The following is a 21,709-nucleotide window of genomic DNA, read 5'->3' as shown; positions in this document are numbered from 1 at the left end:
TCTTTTCAAATGTGTGATTGCATTTAGAAAACCCTAAAAGGAGTTTAGCTATTCTGGCAAATTCAAAATAATTATGTATATAATGTATATATATATATACACACAATTTATATACAACATGTATGTATATATATATAGGCAGACAAGTAAAATGGTGCGGCCGTCTGTTAATAGGACTTTGGCAGTCAGGGTTCATGAGAGCTGGGCTGTGCTATAGTCATTATACAATGTTGCTATTCAGTCACATTCAGGTTTTTCAAAAGTCATTTACTCTGGGAGTTTGAATGTGTATTTTAATGGATGAATGTGGCTATCACAGCAGCCCTGAGAGCATCTCCTGCCCTCAGGCAAGCACAGTTTTGTTTGCAGAAACACGCTGCCCAACGGAACAAGCAAGGCCCGTAATGTCCAAAATAATGTTTAACTCGAAGGCCTCCAAATATTTTTTTAAACATTTTTTTTTGATGTGGACCATTTTTAAATTTTTTATTGAATTTGTTACAATACTGCTTCTGTTTTGTTTTGGCCTTTTGGCCGCGAGGCATGTGGGATCTTAGCTCCCTGACCAGGGATCAAACCCGCACCCCCGGAATTGGAAGGTGAAGTCCCAACTACTGGACCGCCAGGGAAGCCCCCAGGCCTCCAAATTTTAATACTTCATCTCTAAAGAAAAATACTGAGGTCCCATCAGAGACTGCACTGATCAAGTCTTTTTTACAAGCACACTTTTCTTGAACAATGATCTCTGCTATTGAATTCAGTTGCTGAAACCACAAGTTTCATTTCTGAATCTTCGCATGGTAAATACACTGTTAGATGACATAATGATATTTTTTCACAATTTACAGCTTCCCCAGAAAAAGGGAGGAAAGCCCCAGAATTCACCGTCATGTAGTGACGTAGTGTACAGCAAGTATTATTTTTTTTCTGTCTGATATCAGCTTTTTCTACAGCCCAAATCTATAAACTGTGGTTCTTGGCACAAATACCCAAATAAAACGGGCTATAGCCGAGAAAACAATGTGATTAAAATCAAGACACCCTGTTGCAAGTGTTTAAAACTAGCAACTATGCCTTCATAACCTGCACACGGGCTGCTTGGTGAGTACCATGCTTACGAATTGCTCTGTTACAAAAGGAGCAAAGTGGTTGAGGTAGCAAGTCACGTCACTAATCTATATATGATGATTAAAAAAAGTCTCATTTTGACCCAGGGTTGTTGGGAAACATGAACTATTCTAAGTCTAATTTCCAGATAACTGGAGTTTATGCCCAAACTTTGATCATCTGTCATTGCATTACACACTCCTCTGCCTTTGTAAATAGATTTTAAGTGGCATAATCTTCCTTCTCTAAACACTATTGCTGTCACTGTCAACATTTTCATATCCTAATGGATTCTTGGCACGTCACTGATAATTAAGAAATATTTGTTGATTGATGGTATTACATGTATAGAGAGATTTGCATCTATATCATTTGACTACAATATAGTATATGGCTTCAGTTGTTAAATATCCTTTTTTTTTTTTGAGGAAGGATTTTTTTGTGTGGTATTGGCATTCTGCCTTTCCTTCTTTCTGCTGTTGTTTTGCTGCCTGTAGCTGTCTGTATTTCTTGCTGCATTTCTAATTGTTTCATATGTGTTATTAAGAAATCAGGTAACTAGAGTTTGGTAGAATTGCTTACAAATTCAGAATAAAAAGACTCTGGGTAGAGTCTGAAGGCCTCAGCTGTAAACAAAGTTCAGGAGATTTGTAGTCTTGTCCAGGTTTTTTATTATCGTCTAGATAATTGAAATTGCTAGGTAAGGGTGGTGTTTATATAACTAATAAGTAAATGTTACATTTTTATTAAATAAAATATATACAGTCATATTCTACAATCCTCTTATTTCTAAAAATGTTTGGTTGTGGTACAATATACATAACATAAAATTTACCATTTTAACCATTTTTAAGTGTCAGTTCAGTAGCGTTAAGTGCATTCACATAGACCAATCAATCTCCAGAATTCTTTTTATCTTGCAAAATTGGAATGCTATACCCATCAAACAACAGCTCCCTGTCCCCCCACCCCAGCCCCTGACAGCCATCACTTTTTCTGTCACTATGAATTTGACAGCTCTAGGGACCCCATATAAGTGGACGCACAAATGACTTGTCTTTTTGTGACTGACTTATTTCACTTAGCATAATGTCCTCAAGGTTCATCCATGTTGTAACATGTAAACACTCTCTTATTTGCTTTATCATAATTAAAATTTTAATATCAAAAGAGTAGTACAAACATCTGTCATTGAAAGCCAAGGTCACGAAATGCATACCTGCCTATATGAAGCTAGGAAAAACTGAGGGAGTATAAATCTGCCCATAAAAGACACAAGATTTCAAAAGGGGTTGGTTACATACATTACAGCATATCAGTACAGTGGAGTATTATGGAGACACATAAAAAGACAAGGCAGATCCATATGTATTACCTCGGAGAGAAGATATGACATTAAGTGAAGGAAATAAATTGCTAAACAGCATGGTCATATTTCACATTTTTGTATGAAACATATATGTATATGTGTAGAAATTCTGGAAGTATATACATGAAATGGTTAAAAATGATTATCACTGGGGGTGGGATTATGATGCCTTTCATATTTGACTTTTTACTTTCTTTAATTGTTTTAAAACTTTTGCATGTACATTACTTCCTAATCTGGAAAAGAAACAATAATAACAATTTTCCTTTTTTTTAAAAAAAAAAAGAAATAACGATGATTATGAGGGAATGGTAGGCTGTTGACTTATCCACAAATATAAAAAAAAATTCATTGCTGAGAAATGTCTATGTTTTAGGTTTAGCTTATGTTAATTTCTCATTTCAGTCCTACGTTCTAAGCCAACTAAACAACAACAACAAACCCAAAAATTCGAACACAAGTTTCATACATTCAAGAATGAGTCAGTCTGAAAACAAATATTTTCGGGCACGCTTTTCATTTTTGTGGAGTGGGTAAATAGTGCCCTTGGGTAATGATGTGATAAGAGGTTCTTAAAGCAGACACCCAGACTGCAGAGCTCTATGGGTTTACAAGAAAGCTCTTCAGACTATGGGGCACTACATAATGAGAAGTAAGCTAACAATGTCCATGACCATATTTCAAAGGGCTCGGCAGTGACTCTCAAGTTCTCTACACACAGATGTTTGCCACGTTTTCCACTTTACATAGCCACTGCCTATAATTCGTAATGAATAGGCATTTGAAGAATGGAAAGCCAGTCGTATACCAGGAGCTAGCTTTAGGATTGTAATGTGTTTTACAGGCTCTGGCTTATGGAATAAAAACTGAAAAAAGACACAATTCTGAACACACTCTATAGTCATCTGGCTTTAGAGCAAGAAACAGAAAAAAAAGGCTTGGATGCTAAGCTGTCATGAAAATGCAACTTCCTTTAAAATGTATGAGACAAACAGTATATGTCTAAACCAGAGGAGATGCAAATGACAAAATCCCCATCAAAGAAGCCTTCTCTGATAGAACATTGGAAATATTAATGGTATGTCTGATATGCTTTCCAAGTGTGCATATTTAAGGGATTATAATACTAAGACACTGTGTTTTACTAGGTTATCAAGAATTTTCACATCAATTACCATTCTTGATTTTGTGGTTTGGTACCTAAGAGTCCCCAAAGCATACAGATTTCTCAATATGTGGAAGGTATAATGAACCAGAATCCAATTTACTCAAGTCATCTTCAGAGCTGATTCTCAAATAATATAGAGTTAGTTTCTTTCCAGGAACATATTTTCATCTGTGGTTGTTTGTAAAATGCAACCAGACTCTTGTTCCATTGGGGCTCTAACTTTATTTTCATATGCCTCTTATCACCAAAAGACTGAAACAAGAATTTACATCTCATAGGTGTGGTTTAGAGCAGGGGTAGAAATACAGCCTGCAGGGCAAACTGGGTCTACCACCTGTTTTTGTATGACCCTCGAGCTAAGAATCTAAAGATGTAAAAACATTATCAGCCTTTCCAGGAGAGCAGTTGCTTAAAATATTTACTTTCTGACTCTCCAAAAAGAGTTTGTTGGCCCTGGTATAAAGTAGAAAGAATTGGAACTAAACAGAGAGCAAGAAGACTTGAGTTATTTTTCAGACTGTGTGATTTTGGGCTGGCTAAGGACCTTCTCTGGGTTTCCATATTCCTATAACATATGGTCTCTTTTAATTTAATTCTAGTTTGTGTTTCCGACAACACTGTAGCTATTTAAGAAATTCTAACAAACCTAATTTGCACAGCACCCAGAGAACAGCACTGTGACCTCAATTTGCTTTGGAGGAAGGCAAGCTGGGTCAAGACGAAAGGAAGTAATTATGGTGTTTACAAGTTTCTAAATGTCAAACCAAAAAGTTTGACGGAAACTTGGGTTTGCATATGGGTATGGCCAACGCTATACTGATTGAGTCAAGAACCATCTCTAGTGCAAGGGTCTTGAGTTTTACTTTAAACAGGTTTATAGTCTTCAAATAGACAACAGGGGCAATGCTGTGTCTTGACTCTGAAACCTCTCAATGACTTTCACCAGGACCCTACAAATCGTGGATGTTCACCCCACACTATGGCCTGACATTTGAGCCCTGGGAGTGAGAGCTGAGAATGTGCTTTTAGCGGTAAGACAGGAGCAATACGCACCAGGGATGACCAAGAACTACAGTAAGTGAGAAGCACCATTCTAAAATGTACATGGAAGTGTAATAAGCCCACGGTAGCCAAAACAGATGAGAATAAAAGGACCAGGGACTAAGGACTAATAAGAACCTGCTGTATAAAAAAATAAATAAAATTCTAAAAATCAAAAAAGAAAAGGACCAGGGAGGGAACATGCTGGTGTAGATTTCAAGACATACGATATAAAGCCATAGTAATGAAGCACTGTGTTGTTGGTATAGAGATGGACAACAGACCCATGGAACAACAAAGAATCTAGAACAGACCTGCAGATATGGAAACCTTGTATATGACAGAGCTGGCATTGTAGAACCCTGGGGAAAGGATGGTCTATTCAATCAATAGTGCTGAGTCAATTGGTCATCCATATAGAAAATAATGCAAAGTTTCTGCATCTCATGCCTTACAAAGGATCAATGCCAAATGCACTAAGGACTCAAAGGAACAAGGCACAATTTTTAAATTTTAGAAGAAAATTTAAGAGTGTATCTTTATGACCTTAGTAGGGAAGGCTATCTTAAACAAGATGTAAAAGCACAGATTATACATGAAAAAGTTGATATATTCTACCATATTCAAATGAAAATTTTCTCTTTCCCATAGATACCATAAAGAGAATGAAGAGATAAGTCATAAACTGTAATATGATATGTGCAACACACAAAACTAACAGAGAATTAGTACAGTACCCTGAGAATCAAAAAGAAAAAGACAAAAGAATAAACAACAGATATGACCAGTCATTTCACAGAAGAGGGAACATAAACAGTCCATAAACATGCACAAACATGTCCAACACCATTATTAATCAGAAAAACTGCACATTTAATCCAAATTCAGGTATGACTTCACATGAACCATTCTGGCAAAATTAAAAGTGGGTCCCACACCAGCAAAAATTAAGTCTGACAGCATCAAATGTTGGTGAAGATGAGGAGAAACCCAAACTCTCATACCCTGCTGGAGAGAACATAAACTGTTTTCCAATGTGAACGTTGGAAATGTTAGCATTTCCTAATCAAGATAAACGTGCACACCCATGACAATTCCATGCCTAGGATACTCCCTACAGAGACCCTGACACACGTGTACCAGGACAACTGTACAAACATATATTCACAGCAGTACTGTTTTTAATAGTAAAAACTGAAAATCCCCACATATACTTCAAGGAAGGACGAAAAAATAAATTTTATTACATTAGGATGGGATATTATACAGTAATGAAAATGAAGAGACTACAGCTTTACAATTAATAAGGATGACTTAAGAAAACACACGTAGAGTGAAAAAAGCAAGTCACAGCAAATTCATACAGTAAGATTCCGTTTACACTGAGTTCAAAAATAGGCAAAACTAATATATGTATAAATGTATATATATATACACACATACATTTGTTTGTTTAGAAATAACTGTGTAGAACAAAACTATAGAGAAAAATAAGGAAATAATAAACATAAAATTCCGGATTGCATTTAGTGGTGAGGAGACTGTGTGAAGGGAACATAGTCGTGGTCGATCCCACTGGAGTTTTAAATGCACAGGTGAAGTTCTGTATCTTAAGGTGGATGTGTGTGTGTGTGCACGCACTTGCCTGTGTGTTTATCGTGTCCTCTTTACACTGTGCGTATGCAATATGCACACTCTTTTATATATATGCTGCATTTGATAATGCACTGCTTGTTATAGACTTACAAGGATACTTTGGAACCTTTGTCCCAATTCTGCAACAACAGCTAACGTCAGTTTGGGTTTGTTTCAGCAAGGTAGTCAGATTCATGGATAACGCTTACACAGCTTTTACTAGGTGCATCGCAACGTATTAAGCACTTTACTTAGAGTAACTCATTAGATCCTTACAACAACCTTTTGAGAATATAGTATTATTCCCAATTTACAGACAAGAAGACTGAGGCAGATGACATTAAATAACTTGCTTAACACCCCAGTTACCCAGCTTCAACTCATCAAGCACCTGAGGGTTGGTCAGGACATACCCATTTATATGTGGAATCTAAAAAAAGGGTACAAATGAACTTATCTACAAAACAGAAATAGAGTTACAGAGGTAGAAAACAAACTTATGGTTACCAGGGGGTAAGGGGGGGAGGGATAAATTGGAAGATTGGGATTGACATATACACACTACTATATATAAAATAGATAACTAATAAGGACCTACTGTAGAGCACAGGGAACTCTACTTAATACTCTGTAATGGCCTACATGGGAAAAGAATCTAAAAAAGAGTGGAGATATATATGTATGTGTAACTGATTCACTGTGCTGTACAGCAGAAACTAACACAACATTGTAAATCAACTATACTCCAGTAAAAATTTAAAAAGAAATAAAAGGATGACAAAGGGGCCAGGGTAGGTAAGAGTCTCATCTACTTGTCCTAATTCATAGGAAGTGAAGATCACATAAGATGAGGGTTACAGAGGCTCCACAGAAGAGGTGGAGCTAGAGCTGGCTTATAAAGACTGTAGGATTCAAAAGAAGGGATCTATTGGGGAAGATATATCAGGAAGGAAGAATAATAAGCAAAGGCTAGAGGTGAAAAAACACAAGGCATATTGAGGACTTCATGCTACCGGACCCCACTGGCTACAGTGAGGACAGCAGGAAGGGAAGGACTAGTTAGTCCACTGAACAAGCAGGTTAGACTTCCAGACAACGGACATCGGAATCAAGCATCCTGACACAGCTGGATGCAGCCTGGACCATGCCCTCCTAGGGAACCTCCCAGGATTATCCTCGGATAACCTTCCAAGTACCCCAGCAGGTAACAGGACCTAGCATTGTGCTGGTGACTTACACCACGTCGGTGACATATGACCATGGTTAGCAGAGCTGCTTTTTCTCAAGCCGTATTTTGCATTGTTCAAAAATAGCTGGCTTAGGCCAAAACTTAGGTTATTTTTTAAGTTTACTTTTAGTGCCCTCCTCCCCCTCTGCTTTCCTTTGGGAATTCCTCAACTCTTATCCTCTTCCCTTTCCTTCCTTCCCTCATCATTTTTGTTTTAAGTAAAAATGATTCCATGAAAACTTTAGGTAAAACAATTCTAATGTATTAGAAATATTTGATATAACACAGGTTCTTTTACTTTTTGCATGCCTCCTTTCTTTTTTTGCTAATTTGATTTTGTTTATTTTGCATCTTGCTCCTCTTTCTAGAATCCTGTGTCAAGGTAACTTCTATATGTGCAACTGTGTGTGTCAGAGAGAGGAGGGAAGAGATAGGAAAGTAAATAAGAAGTGAAGAGAGGGAAATATTTGGAAGACATTTATTTTGTGTTATACTAATACGCATGTCCTTTTAGTGTGTGTTTGATTTTTTATAAATTTATTTATTTATTTATTTAATTTTGGCTGTGTTGGGTCTTCGTTTCTGTGCGAGGGCTTTCTCTAGTTGCGGCAAGCGGGGGCCACTCTTCATCGTGGTGCGCGGGCCTCTCACTATCGTGGCCTCTCTAGCTGCGGAGCACAGGCTCCAGACGTGCAGGTTCAGTAGTTGTGGCTCACGGGCCCAGTTGCTCCGCAGCATGTGGGATCTTCCCGGACCAGGGCTCGAACCCGTGTCCCCTGCATTGGCAGGCAGATTCTCAACCACTGCGCCACCACGGAAGCCCTGATTTTTATTTTAAGTCTGAGTGACTAGGCATTCCATTTGTATGGGGGTATTATCTTTGGTTGTTGTCATTTTCCTAGAACTTTTCCTCTAAGAAGTTCTTCTAACTAATTAGAACCCTGGAGTGAAAGCCCAGGGGTGACGAGAGAGCAAGCCCCCTGGGGTTGCCCCCCTACGGCTCTGGCAAGGGGTGGGGGTGGTTCTTGCCCTTTCACAGCCCTGCTCTTCCTAGTCCAGGACTTAGGCTTTCACTTGGGGCTATCTCAAAGCCCTCCTCCTCCAGGGTGTCCCGTAGACCCCCTTCAGACCACAGAGGTGGTGACATGTTATATGAATATGGGCAAGAGCTTTGGAGTTAGGAGTCTTGCGTTCAAATCCCTGCTCCACTACTTTCCAGCTGAGCAAACTACCAAACCCTCCTTAGTTTCAGTTTTTCATTTCAAAAATGGGCAATGATAAAGAATACTTCCTTATGGGTTGATAGGAGGCTTAGCTGAGATGATAACATGTAAAATTGCACACCAATGTACAAACCTCAGTGGTTGCCATCATTGTTGCTGTCCTGTGATCTAGCCTGGGATTCTCAAATCTTACTGTGAGTATAAATCACCTGGGGGGCTTCTGAAACTGCAGATTCTGATGCAGTAAGTCTGGGGTGGGGGTCTGCAGTTCTAATAAATTCGCAGGTGAAACCCAGGATGTGAGTCCACCAGTCACACTTCGAGCAGAAGAATTCAGCCAATTCCTTCTACTCCTATTGTTCCCACAGTAACTCACTTTTGTTGACCTCCTGGCTCTCCTCCTGCGCTCTTATCCTTTTCTTCCTGCCCTCTCCCTAGTCCCCATCCCAGCCTATCAAAATCTTATCCATTTTTCAGAACCATACTGACTGTTGGCACGTCAGAATCACCTGGGGAACTCTTAAAACCCTCCAAAGTCCCAGGCTACACCCCAGACCTCGTGAATCAGATCCCCGGAGGCTGAACTCAGGCATCAGTATTTTCAAAAGTTGCCCAGTGATTTTCATTGGTGAGACCCAGGTGACAGCCACTGCCCTAGAGCCTCAGCTGAGCGGCTCCCAATGTCCTCAGACATATGGTTGACTCGCCAGCATTTCCATAGGCCCCTTCATGTATGATGGTTTTAGTAATGTGTGTGAGAGTCCCTGCCAGGATTATAGTAAAGGAGAAGGGGGAAGGGTAAAGGGAGAAGAAAAAGTAAGTGAGGTAGAAGGAAAAAAGGAGAGAGAGAAAAAGATAGAAGCAAAGGAAGAAAAGATCAAGTAAAGGTAGTATCGAGTTATACCTAAAAGTAATAGTTTAGAGTTATTGAACATTCATGTGCCAGGCATCGTTTTTTGTTTTTTTTTAATTGATGTATAGGGACATCCCTGGCTGTCCAGTGGTTAAGACTCCATGCTTCTAATGCAGGGGGTGCAGGTTTGATCCCTGGTCTGGGAACTAAGATCCTACATGCCACGTGGTGTGGCCAAAAAAAAAAAAAAAAAACCTATAAAATTGAAGTATAGTTGATTACAATGTTGTATTAGTTTCATGTATACAGCAAAGTGACTCACATATATATATATATATATATATATATATATATATATATATATATATATGTTCTTTTTCAGATTCTTTTCCATTACAGGTTATTACAAGATATTGAATATAGTTCCTTGTGCTATACAGTAGGTCCTTGCTGTTTATCTATTTTATATATAGTACCATGTATATGTTAATCCCAAACTCCTAATTTATCTCTCCCTCCCATCCTTTCCCTTTTGGTAACCGTAAATTTGTTTTCTATGTGAGTCTATTTCTGTTTTGGGCATTGTTCTAAGTATGCTATTTCTGTTAATTCATTTAATCCTTACAACATATTACAGATTAAAAAACCTGAGGCACAGAGAGACTAAGTAATTTTCCCAAGGTCACCCAGCTAGGAAATAATGAAACTTGGATTTGAGTTCAGACAGTCTAGGTCTAGTATGTGAAGATGCCACCCAATGATATTCGTGCTGCAAATTGCCCTTCTCATGAAGAATGTAACCTCCATACTGTCAAGGATCTTAACATTTTCCACTACTGTATTCCCAGGTTCTATTTAAGACTGTGAGTCAATGAATATTTATTCATCCCTTACTATGTGCCTAGCGATGAATGGTGCTGGGGATCCAGCTGTGAACATCCCACCTTCAAGAAGCTATATTCTAAGCGAATGTGCTTGATATCTGATAAGTATTTGTGGAATATTACTGCTGGAGATAAAAACGGACTTTGCTCCTGTGATATATGGCTTCTTTTTTAAACACTAGCATACCAGCATCATCAGTCCAAAACAGACAGCAAACTTGGGGTGCCAAAGAAAGACGGCCATAGTTATAGAAATTAAGGCTTCAAGAAATACATATAGTATGTAACAAATGGTAACATTTGATTGGAAGGCTAATTAAACATGAAAAAAATACAGGGGAATAGTCACAAATGCAGACAAGTATAAATTACATAGCTGTCTGAACACAGGTGAATTACATACTGCAGGCAAGCTAGAACTTGTGATGCCTTGATATTGACACCTACAATGTTACATCATGTGGAATACATGCTGTATTCAAAACATCAAATTCAATGAACCTGTAACAGAACACAGTAATACAATAATTCTGGAAAGGAATTCTGCACATGGATTTTCATGCTGCTAACCAACCCTGAAATCAAACTATTAAATAGGGCTTAGTGCACTGGCAAATCTTGAAGTCTCTTTTTTTTTTTTTTTAACCAGCATTCAGGTTAATGGTTAAGGGTTGGTATTTAAAGTATACTATAGTTTCCTTTTAGTACTTTAGTTAATAATACATCATCCTTTGGTGTCTGAAGAATCGGTCAAAACAAGTAATGGCTAACTAGACCAATACCTTATTTGGGATTAGGGGGTGTTTAGGACAAAATGAATCTGGTTATCCACTTCCAATAGATAGGAGTCATTAATTTCAATAGGAGAAATATCAATACATACAACTGGAATGCTTGAGTCCCATAGATGGTTTTAAATCTCTGGTACCATTCAGAATCCTTTCTATTTTACAGTTGTTTTTGACTGCTGTCTGTAGTAACATCAGGTATTTCTCAGTATTTAGAATGAACTATTTGTTTCTTTAAACACACGACCCCACACCTTGGATTTCACAGTCTATTGAAATCGAGGTCAACTGGAAACTAATCCTCTGCTTCCATTCTTCTTTTTTGCCTTCAGAGTTCAAGTAAAACCACTGACTGAGAGGATAGCCCCCAAATACAATGTAAGCCTGGATGTGACAAATTTGCTTTTCCAACCCAAAATATGTTGGATTTTCATTCTTTCATTTTCTTATTTTGGATTTTGCTTTTTGAACCCACTTAACTATGCCCCTCCTATTAAACTACTGTTAAAATTTTACCAACAGGGGAAATTTTTTCCTCCTCAGTGGAAAAGTTTCATGTCTTAAAACTACTCATGAAGTTGTAGATAAGAGGATTTATATATATATATATGTGTATATATATATAAAATATTCCCTTGCTCTTTACACAGATGTGAAGTCAATATTGTTCAACTTTTACCTTCTTGGTTCTTTCTTGGGGCTGACTGGCTCTAGAACAGAGATTCATCAGGGTAACATTTCAATCTAATTAACGTAGATGTATTTGTCCAAGCAAAACTATTTTAAAAAACATTTGAGACATTTCATGATGTCTACATTAAAATGAAATGTAAAAAATGTAATTTCTAACAGTAAATTAAAAGGAAAAACTCTTTCAAATTTTCTGAATGTTTAAAAATTTTTATAATAAAATTTTAGAAAAAATACAAAACCCTCCCCCAAAAAAAGCAGAGATTTGATCTTTTTAGTTGAACATTGAAATCATAAACTTAATTGTAATTAACATGTAACTGATTATAGAGACAAGTTTACAGATACAAAGCACAGAGAACTAAAATGTTCTCTTAGAGAACCCTGCTTTGGGAATGTGTGCATAGGTTTCTAGAATCTAGACCCCAGCACATTTTAGCTCTGTTTGTGCTGCTGACGGGGATCAGAACACGTCATCTCAAAAAATTCTACTTTGGTGTAAGGATTATTTTGAGCTGAAGGCAAATGGGAATGGATATAGGAAGTGCCATCTGCCCTCCCCCTATCTGCCTAAACACAGGGCCTTTATTTCCCTTGGGAAGGAGCTCTCCCCTCTCCCATTCCAGGAAAAAGATAACCTCCCTTATCACCAGAGACAAAGCACCAAGATGAGTCTGCATAACCTTAACAAGTAACCTTTATCTACCATTAGTTTCCCCCATATATTTACTATTTGTAGAAACCCCAAAACCTCTTTTTTCTGTCAAGTCACTTCTCCACAATTTATTGCCCTTTGTTAAAATAGTATATAAGCCCCCCAAGTCTAACCACTTTTTCATTTTTCACTTCTTTTTCACTCCTGTCTGTGAAGCCCCCATGCATGTAAAAAAATCAACCTCAAATAAAAGTTGTATGCTTTTCTTCTGTTAATCTGGCTTACGTCAGTTTAATTCAAAAGCCTCAGGTACAAACATAGGAGGGCAGAGGAAAAGATTTTCCTCCCTTACGCTGCCAAAGGGTCTACTATGAATGGTTTTGTGAGTCTGGGCAGTTTTGAGTCCTAGCTCTAGGGTTTACTAGAAACATCCACCATCATCTTTCTGGTTTTCTAAAATTGGGTAACTTTTAAATCTACATGCATTCTTTATGCACCAACTATGTGCAGTAGCTGTGTTTGGAACTACAAAAAAAATTCCAGGGCTTCCCTGGTGGCGCAGTGGTTAAGAATCTTCCTGCCAATGCAGGGGACACGGATTCGAGCCCTGGTCTGGGAAGATCCCACATGCCACGGAGCAACTAGGCCCGTGAGCCACAACTACTGAGCCTGCGCGTCTGGAGCCTGTGCTCCGCAACAAGAGAGGCCGCGACAGAGAGAGGCCCGCGCACCGCAATGAAGAGTGGCCCCCGCTCGCCGCAACTGGAGAAAGCCCTCGCACAGAAACGAAGACCCAACACAGCCAAAAAAATAAATATAAATAAATAAATTAATTAAAGAAACGTTTAAAAAAAAAAAAATTCCATAGTGGGCCAGCCCTAAAGGAGCCAAGGATTTAGAAGAGACGAGGATGAGAACGAATGAGAGAACAAACAAGGGTTGAAACCCTATGTGGAACCAGTACTATTTGAGACAATGGAGAACAGTTGGGCGCCTTGGGCTGCTGGCACCCAGGAAGGACTTTGTGAACACTTGAATCCAATATTCTAATGGAAAGTAGGTTTAGACTGAAAAAAAAAAAAGCCCTTGCTTAGAACTAGATATACATATATACACTATGTAAAGACACAAAATTTGTTTCTGCTCTTTTTCTTCCAATGACTATCCAGATCACAAAAAGTAATGTCTGAAGACGGTAAGGTGACAGACTAGGCTCAGCCCACAGTCTGGCTCTGCCAGCATTCAGCCATGAGCACATGTTAAAGACTTCAGTCTTTCTGATGCTCAGCTTCCTTAGATTGGTCAAGGCCATCTCTATGGTTCCTTCTACTACTAGCATGCTATTACGAGGTCAAACTATTCTCATGCCTATGAAATGTGGTATCTTCAAGGCTGTGAGTAAACATGCAGAATAATTTATGAATTAACATATAAAATATAAAATATAAAGATAAGCACTTGCCTCAACCTTCCAATTTTCTTAAAAATCATCGAAGGCATGACCCATCCTTCATACTAGTTTTCTAACATTTTTATGTGCACAAGAATTACCCAAGGAGCTTGGTAAAAGCACAAGCCCTTCTGGACTTCTGTTTCCTACAACCGGTCTTCATTCTGATTCGGCTTAAGTCTGGGAATTTGTATATTTCAGAAGTTCCCCCAGGTGATGTTGATGCCACGGTTGTTGTCCTGGAACACTGAAGCAGGGGATTCAGCCTGACCCTGAGTCATTTCTCCAGCTGAGTACTTTCAGGGACTTTAGGAAAGTTTCAAATCAATCTCTTTGGAATGCTTCAGATTAGAGATAAATCCCTTAGATCTGTTTTGATCCAGTCACGGTTGTAGGCTGAGCCAAAATGAACTACAAAGGGGACATTGATTACCCAGTTATATTTAAATCTCTTACATACTTCTTTTCTAGAATGATGGTGTGCCAGGGGCAGAAACTTCCAGAGGCAAAATTGTCCAAGTGGTGTCAGTGATAGAAACAACCCAAGGCGGAGGGGGGAGGGGGAGGATAGACAAGGAAATTAGTAACTAAATCTGCTCTAAAACTACAGAGTTTGCAATTACCCACGTAAATCCTCCGGAGGAACATGGAATTCTTCTTGTGATAAATATCTCAAGATGTTCATTTTTGAGATGCCCCATTGGTATGCTTACCAGTCTTCACTTACTGGTAATGTGCTTCTTTGTGCCTCACCTGAATTTTCATTCCTTAAGTCATTTTTCTCTGGTGTGTCCTTGGTTAAGACTACAGCTGGTACTCTCCAGTGTTAAACCAGCAGAGGAGAAGTTTTAGATACATGGAAAATATTAAGGTAGCCCTTCGATTTAGTCATCTTATTTTCAAGTATTGTGAGCACTATTTTGTTTTGTTTTTATACAATTACAGTTATTAGTTATTACAAAATGTTGGCTCTATTCCCCGTGTTGCAAAATGCATCCTTGAGCCCATCTTACACCCAACACTAAGTACCTCCCACTCCCCCACCCCTACCGTGAGCACTATTTTGGATCTTCTGTGAACATTCCTAAATTTTTGCAGAGGGGAGTCCCTTGTCCAAAGTCACACCCCCTCTGTGGTTCGGACTGCACGTGACGATGGTGTGGTAAGACGGGGTGGGGTATAAGTCCCAGGCTCCTTGCTTTGATTCATTTGATTCAGAAAGACCATCCTAGTTCCTGCTATTTCCAAGTCATTCAATTTCCTTTCCAGCCATCCTTTATACCTTCACACTGTCTTGAAAATGTAAATCTATGTTGATTCCCTGCTAAAAACCCTACCTTGCCTTCAATATAAAATTGAAATGCTTTTACACTGGAAAAAAAGAGGGGCTTTCATAAATAGAGTATATCTTCCTCTTACTCTCCCCTTTCTTTCTCTTTCTCCCTCTCCCTCCACCTCTGTACAAGAATTCTGACCTCCAGCCAAGGATGCTAGAGGCTCTTCTCTCCCATCTTTTAATTCTTATGTCATTTTAATAGTTTTACAAGTAGTTTGGAAACTTTTCCATCTACCACTGCGATGGGAATTCCTTGAGGTCAGGGATTTTTTTTCATTCATCTTCATAGTCCCAGCACACGGCCTCGAGTGTTCATTAAATGAATGCATTTAAAAAAAAGAATGAAATAATTATTTAAGTATCTCAAAAAATGATGTATATAACTCATGTGCTTCATTTGAAGTAATAATGCTATAAATACAAATAATATATTTGTAACAATGTATTCAATTTTACTTGGTTCATTTGAAGCATAAGTAATACTTGATTGACAAGAGAGTTTATGTTCTTAATACATGATACATTATATTTGAAATTTTAAACAGTAATTGTGATAATTTAAAAAATCCAAGTTTGAGGTTAAGAACCTACTTCTAGTCAGACTATGATGGCCATTCACAAATCCAAGTTTGCTTGATAAAACCTGGATGCAGGAAAAAAACATCTCACTTCCAGACTTTGGTTTCAATGCCATGAGTGGTTACAAAATAAAGATAACTGCCCTGCTATCACTTACAGAAGATGATCCACATAGATAGCTAAGAACTGAATTAAATCTATTCTGACTAAGAGAAAAATGCAACAATCCCTAGAACAGCAAGCCAACAAGCTGGGCCAGTGACTCAGGTAAGAGTCAAAGAGGGGCTATTTCCAAGAGATTTGGCGTTTTGCCTTTTCTTCACCTGGGCATAAATATGATTTCCACAATTCACAAAGGACTTGGGAAAGGCAATAAACTGGAGTGATGATACCCAGAGTTCCAGAGCCAGACTGCCAGGCTGACATCCCAGCTCCACCACTCATCAAGCTTGTGACCCTGCACATTTACCTCATTAGTCAAATGGGATGCCTCATGCTGTCATTCCCTCATTAGTCAAATGGGATAATAATTGTAACCTATCTCATGGGAGTGCTGGAACATTCTAATTAATACCCATAAAAAGCTTGCCACCATGCTGGCATGCTGGCCCACAGTAGGTGGGCTCAGTAAGTATTAGCTATTGTAATTATCCAACTGCTGCTTCTTTTCCAAGGGGTGGGGGTGTGTGTGTGTGTATGTGTGTGTGTGTGTGTGTATTGTGAGAAATGACTGGAAAATTTTCAAATGCTTTCTAGTATCTATAGGGATATGGTTATGTTTTTCTCTTTTGACTTATAAACATGGTCAATTTTATACATAAAAGTATTAAACAACTTTGCATTTCTGGAATGATACTACTTGGTCTTGGTGAAAATATACTGTATTTTTATTATTTTATTTTGTTTTGCTAATGTTTTATTCTGGACTTTTTCATCAGGATACTTACATGATATTATGATTTTCTTTTCCTGTGCTATTTTGCTCAAGTTTGTAATTGATTTATGATGATTTGTAAAATAACAAAAGTGGAAACAAAAAATCAGGACACCTATTATTTTTCTCTACGCATGGAACTGTTTAATAGCCTGAAGCTTAACTATTTCCTGGAATATTTACGGAATTTTCTCCTTCTGATTTAATTTTTTCTATTTGCATTTATTAGGAAACTTTTTGAGTTGATTGTTTCCTATATTTATCTTCTTTATGTTGATAAGAATGTGGCTTGCAGCAGAGGCAGGTAATTTCCAGTCCTCCTCCAGGCCTGCCCTCTGTCCTGGGAGGCTGATTGTGAGGGCCAAGGAGAGGAGCTCACACAATGAGGGGCTTCTGAGCTGTCAGCCTTCTGGCCAGAGATGGAGGAAAGGAGAGGTGGCGGGGGGGTGAGCAGATGAAGTCAGCGTCTTTATTCTCTTGGCTCCCTCCCTACTGGGTTGCCTCGAACTCCTGGGTCCCTCTACCTATGACCCCGGAACCCCTCAAAACAGTGGTCAACTTGGTACCACTGTGTTTCAGGGTTCTGGGAAAGGAAGCAGACAGAACTGGAAACAGTTTGCCGGCTGTACTATCTCTGATGGCTTCCCTGGACCTCATCCTTGTAAACAGTGTCTCCATAAATAAACTCTGCTCAAAATATCTGATTTTGAATGTGCCACGTGTTTCTTATTGGGACCCTGACTGACACAACGGCTATGCATTTTCCTCGGAGGACACTATTGAATACATCCCATATAATTTCATTCCTCATCTTCTCATTATCAATATTTATTTAAATATCCTGCCATTGTGATCTTGACTTCCTCCTAAAGCTAAGAGTCATTTAGGAGGAAGATTTAAAGTGTACAGGTAAGCTTTTTGTTGTGGTTTTCTTCTAATTTGATTTGTTTGTAATTTTATTGCATTGTAAACAGATTCTGATTCTTACTTTATTTGTAAAATTTGTGGGATTCTTTCAGTTATTCTTTGTGGTCAAATTATGTTTGATTTTTATAAATATTCTATGCCCACTGGAAAAGATATATCCTTGGATGCAGGAGATAAGAGTTTGACATATCACGTTAATTACTAATTGCATTATTCAGTTTCTCTAATACAGTGCAATTCAAAGCATGGGTCTCAGTTTCTCATCTGAACATGACAAAATAATATCAGACCTTGAGAGTAAGCATTTAGAAAGTTTAGAGCAACTTGACAGAGCAATTTCATGATGGTTGAATCTAAAATAAAATAGTTGGGCTTATATTTTATATCTTCTTTATTCTACTTTGTTTTTTAATTTATTATATTTTTTGTTGTGTTGGGTCTTTGTTGTTGTGAGCGGGCCTTTCTCTGGTTGTGATGAGCGGGGGCTACTCTTCGTTGTGGTGTGCGGGCTTCTCATTGCGGTGGCTTCTCTTGTTGAGGAGCACGTGCTCTAGGCGCATGGGCCTCAGTAGTTGTGGCATGTGGGCTCAGTAGTCGTGGCGCATGGGCTTAGTTGCTCTGTGGCATGTGGGATCTTCCCGGACCAGGGCTCGAACCCATGTCCCCTGCGTTGGCAGGTGGATTCTTAACCACTGTGCCACCAGGGAAGCCCCTACTCTACTTTCTTATCCTTCATATTCATTAAATTTTACACAAGTATTGGTCCACGATAGAATGGAAAGTAAAAGCCAAAACAAAACTGTCCCTTCACCATAGAAAGATTGAGAAACATTGCTCTAAACTCTTATTTACCTTGGTTAAATTGGTTGATCAAGGATCTTTTATTCACTCTTCACTATTGTCACACAGAGGATACATAACACCTCTCTCTGCCTTCCAGGCCACTTCTAACCCACCCAGCTCTCCACCACACACACATACACACACACACACACAGAGGAAAGTTCCAGAAAAAAGGGACACGTTCAGATATTGAGGATTTGGGACATCCACACCTCAGTACCACTCCCGGGACAAGAGGATCATGTTTATATGTAGGACACCATTTGATCCCCACAATGAGCTGAGATGTAATAAGAGTGGATGAGAAAACTGAAGCCTAGGGGTTGGGTTGGTATTTATCTTGCTCTTTTGACTTTATTACCCCCTCCTTAGGTTCTGGAGAAAATGAAATGAGATAGTGTATACTAAATCACATTTAATGTTTCAAAGCATTTTGTACACATAGAGAAATTAAATAAAATGATAGGGGAAAGATAACAACCAGACACAAACCTAGCCTTCTTCACAACCCTATAACTAGATTTGGACAAGCTATTCAAGATGAAATATGATATCAGCACCCGGAGCCACACTTGTTTGGGATAAATTAACCATCCGTTTTTCAAATACATTTTGCATCTGAATGGTAAAAGCATGTCTTGCTTTTCAGCCTATAACCAGAGTGACAAAAATGAATAATTTACAGCAAATTCTTTCTTCCAAAAAGCGTGCTTTAGAGAATGAAGAAATTAACAGTGTTACATTCACAGTTAGGTAAATTTAAGCAAATATAAATTTCTTTCTTCCTTCAATCATTGGGGGGTTTTTTGTTTTTGTTTTTTTACTCTTCATGATTATCCTTAGCCTGTTTTTTTTTTTTTTTTTATTTTTAAACATCTTTATTGAAGTATAATTGCTTTACAATGGTGTGCTAGCTTCTGCTTTACAACAAAGTGAATCAGTTACACATATACATATGTTGCCATATCTCTTCCCTCTTGCATCTCCCTCCCTCCCACCCTCCCTATCCCACCCCTCTAGGTGGTCACAAAGCACCGAGCTGATCTCCCTGTGCTATGCGGCTGCTTCCCACTAGCTATCTATTTTACATTTGGTAGTGTATATATGTCCATGACACTCTCTCACCCTGTCACATCTCACCCCTCCCCCTCCCCATATCCTCAAGTCCATTCTCTAGTAGGTCTGTGTCTTTATTCCCATCTTGCCACTAGGTTCTTCATGACCTCTTTTTTTTTTTTTTTTTTTTTTTCCCTTAGATTCCATATATATGTGTTAGCATACTGTATTTGTTTTTCTCTTTCTGACTTACTTCACTCTGTATGACAGACTCTAACTCCATCCACCTCATTACAAACACCTCCATTTCATTTCTTTTTATGGCTGAGTAATATTCCATTGTATATATGTGCCACATCTTCTTTATCCATTCATCCGATGATGGACACCTAGGTTGCTTCCATGTCCTGGCTATTGTAAACAGAGCTGCAATGAATATTTTGGTACATGACTCTTTCTGAATTATGGTTTTCTCAGGGTATATGCCCAGTAGTGGGATTGCTGGGTCATATGGTAGTTCTATTTTTAGTTTTTTAAGGAACCTCCATACTGTTCTCCATAGTGGCTGTATCAATTTACATTCCCACCAACAGTGCAAGAGTGTTCCCTTTTCTCCACACCCTCTCCAGCATTTATTGTTTCTAGATTTTTTGATGATGGCCATTCTGACCGGTGTGAGATGATACCTCATTGTAGTTTTGATTTGCATTTCTCTAACCTTAGTCTGTTTTGATAAGGGTACTGCCTTTGAAGAAATTATCAAATTTATTCCAAAGTCTCTGTGCTTTACAAGAGCATTTGTAATACTCTTAATTTCTCACTATTATTAGTGTCCCAGAAATGAATTATGAAAAGAATCTTTATTTTTAAAGATTCTTAAAGTCTTTAAAGTCTTTTCAATGACTAAAATAAGAAAGTGGTTTTCATTAAAAGTTCACAATCTATTTCTATTAGAATTACACTGAAATTTCTTTAAGTTGAAGGCAATAGTGTAAAATTATAGCCACATCTGCCTCCAAGATGAGTTATTAGGCTGACTTTGAAATCTGATAACTCTGTTTTGCTGAGTCACTGTAATCTTCTATTGCAGCCCCTTGGCATCCTTGATATGGGGCCTGGCCACCAGGGGGGCTCCATAAATGCTTCTTAGATGCAACCATTCAACATTTTTATAGTACTGATGCAGAATGATTTTGTGGACTGCTTTTCAAAACACTTTTCTAAAGCTGATTATATTTCCTGCTTTCTCACTCCCCTTTTTTTTTTTGGATAAAGTCCAAATTCAAAAAATGGGTCTTCGTATACATCAAGAATCTTAAACTTTCACACCCTTTCATACCGGAATTCCATTTCTGGGAATTTATACAGAGAATATAATCCAAAATCTGAAGCAGAGTTTTATATACAAGTATGATTACATGCAGCATTATTTACGGTAATAAAAAATGTGAAAGGTTCTAAATCTGCTAAGAGAGAAGTAGTCAAGAAAGCATGAATGTTAAAAAAAATGTTTTCAGGGCTTCCCTGGCGGCGCAGTGGTTGAGAATCTGCCTGCTAATGCAAGGGACACGGGTTCGAGCCCTGGTCTGGGAAGATCCCACCTGCCGCGGAGCAACTAGGCCCGTGAGCCACAACTACTGAGCCTGCGTGTCTGGAGCCTGTGCTCCGCAACAAGAGAGGCCACGATAGTGAGAGGCCGGCGCACCGCGATGAAGAGTGGCCCCTGCTTGCCGCAACTAGAGAAAGCCCTCGCACAGAAACGAAGACCCAACACAGCCAAAAAAAAAAAAAAAAAAAAATGTTGTCAATACAATGTAAATATTATTTATGGAGTCTATTTTTGCAAGAGAAAAAGGGCCATAGAATTGTACACACAATATCTTTACATCTATATTTTAAAAAATTCTATACATAATAAAAACGCTAGAGGAAAATACTAAAAA

The 21,709-nt window shown here is 38.5% G+C and overlaps 1 protein-coding gene across 2 annotated transcripts in view; it reads right to left on the bottom strand.

Moving 5' to 3' along the window:
• The window catches only part of COL4A3 (collagen type IV alpha 3 chain), a 142,238-nt gene that overhangs the window by 96,131 nt on the left and 24,398 nt on the right, over positions 1 to 21,709 (bottom strand). The gene's annotated exons all lie outside the window — the stretch shown is intronic.

The sequence above is a fragment of the Eubalaena glacialis genome, chromosome 1 (genome assembly GCF_028564815.1).
Source record: "Eubalaena glacialis isolate mEubGla1 chromosome 1, mEubGla1.1.hap2.+ XY, whole genome shotgun sequence".
NCBI classification, from domain to species: Eukaryota; Metazoa; Chordata; class Mammalia; order Artiodactyla; family Balaenidae; genus Eubalaena; species Eubalaena glacialis.
Note: the sequence above shows the minus strand (reverse complement) of the source record. Positions and strands in the feature narration are given on the sequence as shown.